This window comes from Chanodichthys erythropterus, chromosome 2 (genome assembly GCF_024489055.1).
Source record: "Chanodichthys erythropterus isolate Z2021 chromosome 2, ASM2448905v1, whole genome shotgun sequence".
Classification (NCBI taxonomy): domain Eukaryota; kingdom Metazoa; phylum Chordata; class Actinopteri; order Cypriniformes; family Xenocyprididae; genus Chanodichthys; species Chanodichthys erythropterus.
The window spans coordinates 35,160,001-35,170,159 of NC_090222.1; the positions used below are offsets into that span (position 1 = coordinate 35,160,001).

Below are 10,159 nucleotides of genomic sequence, written 5' to 3' on the forward strand. Positions count from 1 at the left end.
TGCCAGTCTGACATTTATCAAAAATATCCTTTCAGATAAAAATAAATGTGTATCCATTTGTTTGTATTGTTCTTTACCCATCATCTATAACGTTTTTTTTATTCCGGGGACATAATCCCAAACAGGTCATAATAAAGAGTTTATAGGTTTGAAAAAAGAGAGAAAAAAACTTTAGATTCTGACTTTTGAGTCAACTTTTGACTCAAAACTTTAATTGAAATATAGCCCTTGGGACAACTCTCCCTGTAATATAATCCAAAACGCCATATGATGTAATAAAACAGGTTTATAAAATAAATGTATTTCTGATGTACCAAACAGTAGTTTATAACTAAGGCTGAAAATCATTCAAATGCAAACATCGTCTCTGTTGGGTCACATAAGCCGAGTTCAGACTACAAGATTCTCCAGCAGAGACTGGTGCAAAATTCGGCATCGGCATCTCGCAGCGGCACTTCCGGCGGCATCTCCAGCGGCCAGGGACTTGTTCGGCAGCTGTCGCTTGAGCGGCATCACCAGCGGCCGCAGCATCGGCATCTAGAGCAGCCAGGGACTTTATTCGGCAGCACCGGCCGCTGGCCATTATAATTATATATGTTGTTTTTTATTTTATTTTAAAAACTACATTTAATCAAAATAATATAGGGTGAATTGCCCTAATGTGTAAATGTGTAAATATTTTTTGCATTTCAGACTTCTGTGACATATTGCGATTTGTAGCCAAAACATTAAATTCACACACAATACCATTTTAAAAAACCCAGGATGTCTCCTAATCAAATCAAAAGAGAAAATGGAGATAACACATTCATAAAAGAAATTATAGACATATTAGTGCTCTTAGTGCAAGTCGTCTAAAACAATCTGGTGCTTCCTAATGTGGGACAGTTGTGTCCCTAATGTAGGACACTGAAAATTCTATGATAAAAGGCCAAAATTTTTGATGATGATAATAAGAATAATGGTAATAATAATGATAATAATAATAATAAAATGTCTATGAAAAGGCAAAAGTCTATGATAAAAGGCAAAAAACATTTGATTCATGCAGAATAGTAAAAATCTTCCTAAGTTAGTAATTCTCTTCTTGGTTATGGATGGATTGATTGATAATTGAAAATCATCAGAAAAATAATACAATATGATAGTTTTGATGCATTTATTGTAAAGACATTAGGCAACTATTTTCATAGGCTATGTTATGTTATATAGTAAAGAGTTAAATGCACAGTCAAAATTCTTCACTGTTCTCTTTAACAGGCATATAGCCTAGGCTTATTTGAAGGGCAAAATATAAAATCTTGCAACCTGCAAAAAATAAATTTTAGAATAAAAAAAAAAACAAACTTTAGGCTATATTTAACATTGAGTCAAAATTCACAAAAATGCTGTGAACTGCATAAATGTTTATTTGGCCTAATGTTTTCTATTTTACTAAACAACAAACACACACAATCATTCTATTATTGCATAGCAACACTAAAACAATGTAAATAACAATTTTTGTCCCACAAACCATGCCCCGCCACACATTTTTGACTGACTAAAGTACTGTCCCACATTAGGCAATCATACTGTCCCACTTTGAAACCACATTTCCTAAAGTGGGACACTAGGATTTTTGATAAAAATATAAAATATATAGTTTACACATACAATGTTATAATATTTTTTGATGGACATACATTTCATAAGCACATTAGGCCAAAAGATATCTTGATTTTTTTGTTTAAAATTAATTTATACTCCTTAATGTCAAGTTTGTCAAAACTCATTGTGTCATTGACCTTTGGGTGGCTTTCACACAAGGTCCTTTTGATTGCTACAGTCTCATATATGACTGGACATTTGAGAGGCTTTGTGATTTTGATCACATGGCACCACAGCTTCAGATAACCTATAGTTTCACTGACATTCATGTATTTATGCGGGACCTACAAACACTAAACCTTAGGTGTCCCACATTAGGCAGTGTCCAACTTTAGGGCAGTTCACCCTACCAGAGGACTATCATTTGTAAGCATTTATCACAAATTTTGTTAGTAACGTTCTGATGCTCCACTACATAATAGAAAGTAAATCATATGTTTTGATAAAATAAAATTGCAATGTTATCCATTGCTTTGAAATGCACATGAATATAAACCGATATTTATACAGAAATTAATTTCTGATAGACTATGCTGTACAAAGCTGAAATTGCGGCATCTCGTAGCGGCATTTCAGGTGGCATCTCCAGCAGCCACGGATATTCTTCTAATTTTAAAAAGCTACATTGCAACAAAATAACATTATATATCACAGGACTGTCATTTATCATTAATTTTGTTAATATGTAGGCCTTTTCTGACGCTGCAGTTGCTATCAGAGCACGCTGAAATTACTGCGTGTGTATATAACAGTCTTATGGTAGCTATATAATGTAATGACAGTCCTGTGTATATAGCAGCTTAATATTAATTTCTTCAAACGTAGTTTTAAAGTGAAAATATTACACCGAATTAATGATCAGCGGCAGGTGCCAAAAACAGCGACAGCTGCCGGAGAAAGTCTGTGGCTGCAGATGCCGCAATTTCAGCTTTGTGCAGAATATCAAACATCATTTCTGTATTAACCGAAAAAACAGTTTATTCATGTAATGACATTTCAAACCAATAGCCTATGTAATACACTGCATTTATATTTAAGGTTATATTATATTTATAAGTTAGCTATAGCTATATGGGGTGTGATTTGCAGGGGTGGGGGGACCAACAGATCATATAAAATAGCCTAAAATAAAAATATTTTATAAAAGCCAAGTAAAACGCTGCAACGTGACAATACAAACAATAATTACATCAGAAATGGATGTTAGCGCTCCACTTAAAGACCGTCTGGGATTCGTGATCGTGCTATTTCAGCTATCCTATTAAAGTCAGCGCACCATTATTAGGCATAATTATCTTATGAGACAGAAATGAAGAAGTTTACCGTCACCGTAAGGTGGGAATTATGACACAATATTGACTGATGGATCGGCAGAGAATCTTTCTGCGAGTCATTAATAATTTTCTATTCTATCTGAAGAAATGTGTGGTAAATGTGGCATTCTGCTATTAACAGCTTTACACAATTAAGCGAAATATGGCAACAGCTCGACTACGCCCACAGGTACACAAAGGACCACACACAGGTAAGCAGTGGCTGGACAGGTATCAGACAACAATGTATATTTCACACAATTTTATTTAATAAACATCAAACAAATACAAGACCAGTCTCTTTAATGTATAAAAGTTAAAAGGAGCACAATCACTCATAAAACTTCTTGCACATCTATGTGTAACCCACCTATAGGTAAATACACAACTCTAGGTTCGTAAGAGGTTCAGACATTGCAACACAAATGACTGGACAGATTCACTGTAACAGTTTCCATGTAACTTTAGTAAGAAAATTATATTGTACAAAGTCACAACAGAATGTAGCCGGCTTACAAATAGAATGAAATAAAACCCCCTTTTTAAACTAATGTTGGTGTGTGTGTTTATCAGTGTATGTGTATCGTGCACGACGAGTGCACGATCAGTCTTTCAAAAATGGTCAAAATCAAAAATGTCCTATGTCTGTAAGATTCTTTGTTGGTAACAGTCCTACCACGTAATGTTCCTCACGGTTTGAAGTTCAAATTCACATAGACTCTAGAAGATCCGGTTTGGGTGACTCGCCATCTAAGGTTTCACATCCCTCACGATCAATGAACAGAATCCTCTCGCTAAAGACCCGACCTGAATTTACAAAACAGGTGACCGTAAAACATTTGTTTAAACATTAACATCAATTAGGCCTAATGACAATCATTTCTATGAAGATAACTTATATATTTTACATATATGAACTATATATGAACACTATATATGAAAACATCAATTAAATACTGATGCACTTCAATGGATTGGTCCGATAAAATAATCAAACAACATCATCTTAACTGAAAACATTGTACTATAGATCCCACAGTACAAAAGAATAAGAAATAAACCACTCAGAATGTGTATTATTTTCGATATACACTTGCAAGAACTAGAATAATTGCATCCTCATTTAGAACATCAGTCTGCATAAATGCATACTTAAATCCAAATATTACAAATAATGAGCATTCTAGAGATTCATATAGAACAAGATGATATATATAAAAGAAACATTTCACTGAAATTAAAGTAATCGTTATGATTTTGAATGATTATGATGCAATAGCGCATGTTGCGCAGTAACATGGCACATGGTTTAGCCTCGTAGGCTAATCAGATCAAAATCACTTAATATGACAAATTAACAAAACTCACCAAGATATGCAGGAACCCTGATTAAACTGATGAACAATCGATACCGCTCCACTGCGATATCTCTACAACATATTTAACTTTTTTCTGATCAGCAGTACAATATGGTCTCACTCTCTCTACCCGACGTGATCTATTATTTTTTTTTACTTGGATCGCCACTGAGCCGATTCAACCAATGGACAATGCAGCAGGGCGGGACAAAGGCAATACAACATTTTGATTGGCTTAGAAAAGAAAAGAGAGAAATAAAAGTTTTTTTTCTAAAACATATTTTCATATTTTGTAACTGGGTTACACCTGCAACCATGGGTTTACCACTTCAGAACTGGGGAATTCGTCTTGCCTATCGGACAAACACAGCAAACACTCGTGCTCTCACAACACAGCACCAACAACACCCGTTGTGAACACTGCAGGCCGATAGCCGAACCACCACCACACACAGAGGACACTGGCTAATACTGGTACCCCAATTCTGAAGGGAAAAAGAGAACAGAATGAGACACAAGCACACACATACAGTAACACTTTCCACCTTATGGTTTGACCAAAAATACATAGCACATGCTGTTAAAGGGATCAGTGTCACAAATCAATAGTGATCGTCCTAGCTGATGTTCATTGGTTGTTAGAAACACAAGATCACACCATAAATATGCATCAAATAAACAGACATGTAAAGCACAAAACACTGGTTCCAAAATAAAAATAATAATAAATCAAAACAACATACTCAAAACGACACAATAGTAGTGACCAACACGTAGCGTTTCGCCCCCAATTACCCCCTTTAAATACACAGATCGCTAAGATTCAAGTCTCTCGAATCTGGCTGGATGCGCCACCGGTGGCCGGCAACGCACTATTGGTCCGGTCGTCAAGGTGAGGACGTGAATTAGTGTTACCTGCAAAGCCGCAGCGATGGCATCATCTGGTATACAGCAGAAGAACGGTCGAAGAAATCAACGCTGAGAGAGAAAGGAACCATCCAGCCATCCGAAAACGTTCCAGTTCAGGCATTCATTACAGCTAAGAGATGATATAAATCGTAACAAGAGGAATTACAATGCTTAACCTAACCCACAAAGCCTGCTGCAACACCTCCTGGCTCCCACGTCACTAGTAAAATATAAAACGTGGGATTAAGAAAATAGAAGTTACCATACCAGTAACCCAAACATGAAATGTACATACCTGCAAATAAAGACTCGCACCACGCCGCACACTCAATGGCGTGCAAGCCACAAGGTTTGCAGAAATAAAGTTGCTCAATGCGTCTACCGTACTCCTCAGCCACACTGAAATACATGGGTGTCAAATTACCCCGTCCAAACACATTGAAGACTGCAGCCGCCACCAGCAACGCTTACCTTCAGCAATTAAACACGGCGCACCAGAAATGATGTCAGCACCGAGACCCAAAATGACGTGCCCTAGATGTCAGACTCATCCCTTTTTATACAGGTGGAATGTACCATTTTGCTCTAATTAACGAAAAGTGGTGGATCACATCACCACAATCTACCCCCCCATTAATCATCGTAGTCCCGACGATGGACAACTCCACTAATCCCAAGGTCTAAACCAGGCCACCACTGAGTTGGACCCCAAGGATGAGGTGACAGAAATTTGATTCGCCTCACTTCCTACCGCTCGTGGTAGGTGGTGCAGATTCGAGTGTTGACCTGCCCCAACATGTCCGGTTCGTCTTGGGACCCTCCCAAATACATTGGGTGGTCCCGCAATGACAGGTCCCGGCACTAGATGGGAACTTGCACCACTCCCACTTACCCCTACTATAGGCCCACTGGCCGATCCCTCAACTCCAGACGAGGGACTATCCCTTACCTCTGGAGGAGCTCCACTTACCTCTGCACCCCCTTCAATGACCTGTGGGGCCTCTACCAGCACATAGGCTAAATCCCCATCCTCCAATTCATCATCCATCACCAGGGGTTCTGGTGGCTCAGAGAGTCAATGTCGGATTACCTTGAATACAGGATTTTAGGGATATACGGTGAACATGACGGACCTTACCAAGGTCATGCACTGGTGCTACCGTATACACCGACCCACCATCTCATGGTGCCCAGACCACCTGATATACAGTCGAGCTCCATAGGTCCTGGATCTTATGCCGTCCCAAGAATCCATGTTCACGCAGATAGACCAATTGGCCCTCAACCAGCGGCTGCTCCCTTACCTGTTGGTCATGCTTGGCCTTAAGATGTTGGGCTGCCGCTTGCAACCACTCACGGGCACCTGGGACAGACAAGAAGCCCAATCCCTCTTCCTCCCGGTGGGCAAAGTCCGCAACAAATTGTGCAAAGTCCGGTTAAACTGTTCGCACTGGCCATTACCGGCTGGATGGTATGCTGTCGTGCGAGACTTGCCCACCTGGTAGAGACTACACAATTGCTGAACAAGACGGGATTCATTCCGACCTGGAACCCCAAACTTATTCTCTCTTCCACCAAGCCACGGGCCACAGTCTCTGCCTGCTGATCCCGAGTAGGAATTGCCACTGTGAATTTACTAAAAACATCTGTCATTTCAAACACGTTTACATATCCAGAATAGGAAGGCTCCAGAACTGTAAAATCAAGGGCCACTATCTCGTTCGGACGGGAGGCCAGTAGATGTGCCATATAGCTCAGAGCGACTGGTGCAGCCTCCTTGGCCTGCTGACACCGCTCACAGTGCTGTACCCAATGAGCTACATCGGCCGACATTCCCGCCAGTAACAACGTTGTCGCGACAACTCCAAGGTGCGCTCAGTGCCCTGATGCCCATGACACTGATGTAATTGGGTCAGTACCTCATGTCGCAACACAGCAGGCAGCACCAACTGCAGCACCTCTTCGCCACCATCAGAACGGTAAACTCGTCGATATAGCAGGCCTTCCTGTTCCTCCAAACGGTCCCACTGCCGGAGTAGCACTAACACCAGCTTGGACAATTGTCGTCGCTCCTGAGGCCCTGGGCGTTGCCCTTGGCGCCAATAATTAAGGACTGCACCAATGATTGGATCTTCCTCCTGCAACAGCACCAGTTCTGGCCCAGATCGACTTGGCATAGCCTGCATGGCCCTCACAGCAGTGGGTCCTACAACCGCAGCCCGCCTCAACAGTTCAGGAACTACTGTGCCCGACTGACTACTCTCTTCCACAGGCTGTCCCACCAAAGGCAACCGTGATAATGCATCAGCATTCTGGTTCGACCTACCTGACCGGCACTGCACTTCGAAATCAAAAGCTGCTAGTTCGGCCGCCCACCATTGTTTGGTGGCCCCCAATTTCACAGTTAACAGATGACTTAGCGGATTATTATCTGTACGTACAATACAGCGATGTCCCAACAAATATTCACGAAACTTTTCGGCCATAGCCCATTTCAAGGCCAAAAACTCAAGCCGCATGGAACTATATGTGGCGGTATTTCGCTCTGCTGGGCGAAGGCTCCGGCTAGCATAAGCCACTGGTCTCACCTTACCATCAACCTCTTGGGAAAGCACTGCACCTAAGCCTACATGGCTGGCATCGACCTCCAAGATGAACGGAAGTTTAAAATCAGCATATGCAAGAACCGGCACGGTGGTAAGTTTCTGCTTCAAGGTTCGAAATGCTTGTTGACACTGATCAGACCATAACGCCCCCAATTCCTGCCTCCGACTACTCACCTTCCCTCTACCCGCTTCGGTCACTAGCCAATGTAACGGAGCTGCTACCTGCGCAAACCTTTCTACGAATCGCCTATAGTAGCTAACAAAACCCAGAAAGGTACGCAGCTCTGACACAGTCTTAGGACAGGGCCACTGAGCCACGGCCTCAACCTTGCCAGGGTCTGTAGCCACTCCCTGGGATGATATTACATGTCCCAGGTACTGCACCTCTTCCCTAAAAAATGCACACTTTTCCAACTTAACCTTGAGGCCAGCGGCTTGTAGGCGTTCCAGCACCATCCTCAACCTCTGCAGATGATGTTGTACGGAGGAGGAATAAACGATAATATCATCAAGATACAACAAAACAGATTGGTGTCGCTGATCGCCAAAGAGCCGCTCCATCAAACGTTGGAAGGTTCCTGTTGCATTGCACAGGCCGAAGGGCATACCATTCCATTCGTATAACCCGAAAGGTGTACAAAAAGCTGTTTTGTGACGATCGGATTCAGCAACAGGGACTTGATTATACCCGCTGGCCAGATCTAACGTGGTAAACCAGCGAGCCCCTGTTAAAGAATCCAGTGTCTCTTCAATTCACGGCAGCGGGAATGAGTCCTTTCGAGTCTTCGCATTAAGCTGACGGTAGTCTACGCACATGCGTAGGCTACCGTCCTTCTTTTTAACCAAAACTACCGGGGAAGTGTATGGACTGCAACTTTCTCTGATCACTTGTGTTTCTAAAAGCTGGCTAATATGAGTCTTAACTAACTCATATTCAGATGGAGGAATTCGTCTATAGCGTTGTCGAACTGGAATCTCATCAATTAAGGGAATTTCATGAGATAGGAGGTCAATGCAACCTAAATCTCCCTCACCAGCAGACACACTCTGGAATTCCCGAAGGAGGGCCCTTACCTGTTCCTGTTCCTCGTCCGACAACCCTTGCAATTCTACCTTTTTGACATGCTCAGCTTCTGACGCAACAACCATATCACAGGTCACTATCTGGGCATTACCCATCAATACCGCGGTCAACCCGACGAGTGAATCCACCAAAAACACTTCCCACAATTTCCCAAGGATCATGGTGGGATACAAAACGGCATCAAGAACACCAACGTTAACGACGGGTACCAAAACCATGCCACCGTTCACACGCACTAAAGACGGGGAGGGTAATAAGCCAGCAGGTAACCCAGTCTCAAGGGGCTCAAACAGCACAATCTTATCACTGAACACGGAAGAACACGTGGCGGTTACAAATTTTAGAGTGCCGCCTGGAACACGACACACTCGACGCCCACGAACTTTTACATTACCTCCACATGGGAGAACGCCATCTACCTTTTGACAGGTTTGAAAAGCCTGAGACAATTTGATATCACGCGGAACTAGTGGTAACTCAAATAAAGTGGAACCATACTGCCCGAAAAGCTCCCTGTAGCAGCGACTGAGAACATTCATCCTCAGAATACCGGGGATGCTAGAGCTGCCACCTGGAGGATCACGGACCACCAGTATTCCACAGTCTGATACCACGCGACCACACAGATCAATGTCCACTTCCAGGTACCCAATATAGGGAATTTCTATTCCATTGGCTGCTTTGAGCTGCAACCAGTGGCATGACTGCAACCGATCCTGGCCCCATGGTTCAAACCTGAGCCTAAAACAGCTCTCTGTAATGGTTGATACCATGGAGCCAGTATCAATCAAACAGGGCACTGAGACACCCCCAATAGTAACAACAAGGTGTGGGCATGAGGAGACTAAACGGGACACCGATACGCCATCACGAAAAACACGGGAGCCACGCATACCCCCAACCGAACTGTGGCTCTGCAGCCCGGTGGGGACTAGTTTCCCGACTGGTTAGGGAAATCAGATCTAATTGGCCTTACATCGCTGGATGATGAATCAACCTGGGAATGAACTGGGGGACCAGGAGAACGATGCTGCCAATTGCATTCCCGAGCAAAATGACCAGGCTGCTGACAACGTCGGCAAATCACAGAAGCTAGACGTGGCGAACGACCACGAAACTGGGGACTTTGGCTACGGGCTACCATTTGAGTAAGCTGGTCAATCTGCTTCTGCTGCCGATTCAGCATTTCCCGTAATTCACCCAATTCTGATGAACGGCCCCCATGCTCAGAACTTACCC

At 42.7% G+C, this 10,159-nt stretch overlaps 1 long non-coding RNA gene across 2 annotated transcripts in view; it reads right to left on the minus strand.

The window, feature by feature from the left end:
* The window catches only part of LOC137037031 (uncharacterized), an 18,346-nt gene extending 13,857 nt beyond the window's left edge, over window positions 1–4,489 (minus strand). For both annotated transcript variants that reach the window (XR_010897225.1, XR_010897224.1), the window contains exons 1-2: window positions 4,332–4,489; window positions 3,640–3,770 (exon numbers count right to left, since the gene is read on the minus strand). This is a non-coding gene — a long non-coding RNA (uncharacterized lncRNA). The remainder of the gene's footprint in view (window positions 1–3,639; window positions 3,771–4,331) is intronic.
* Between the last annotated feature and the right edge of the window lie 5,670 nt (window positions 4,490–10,159).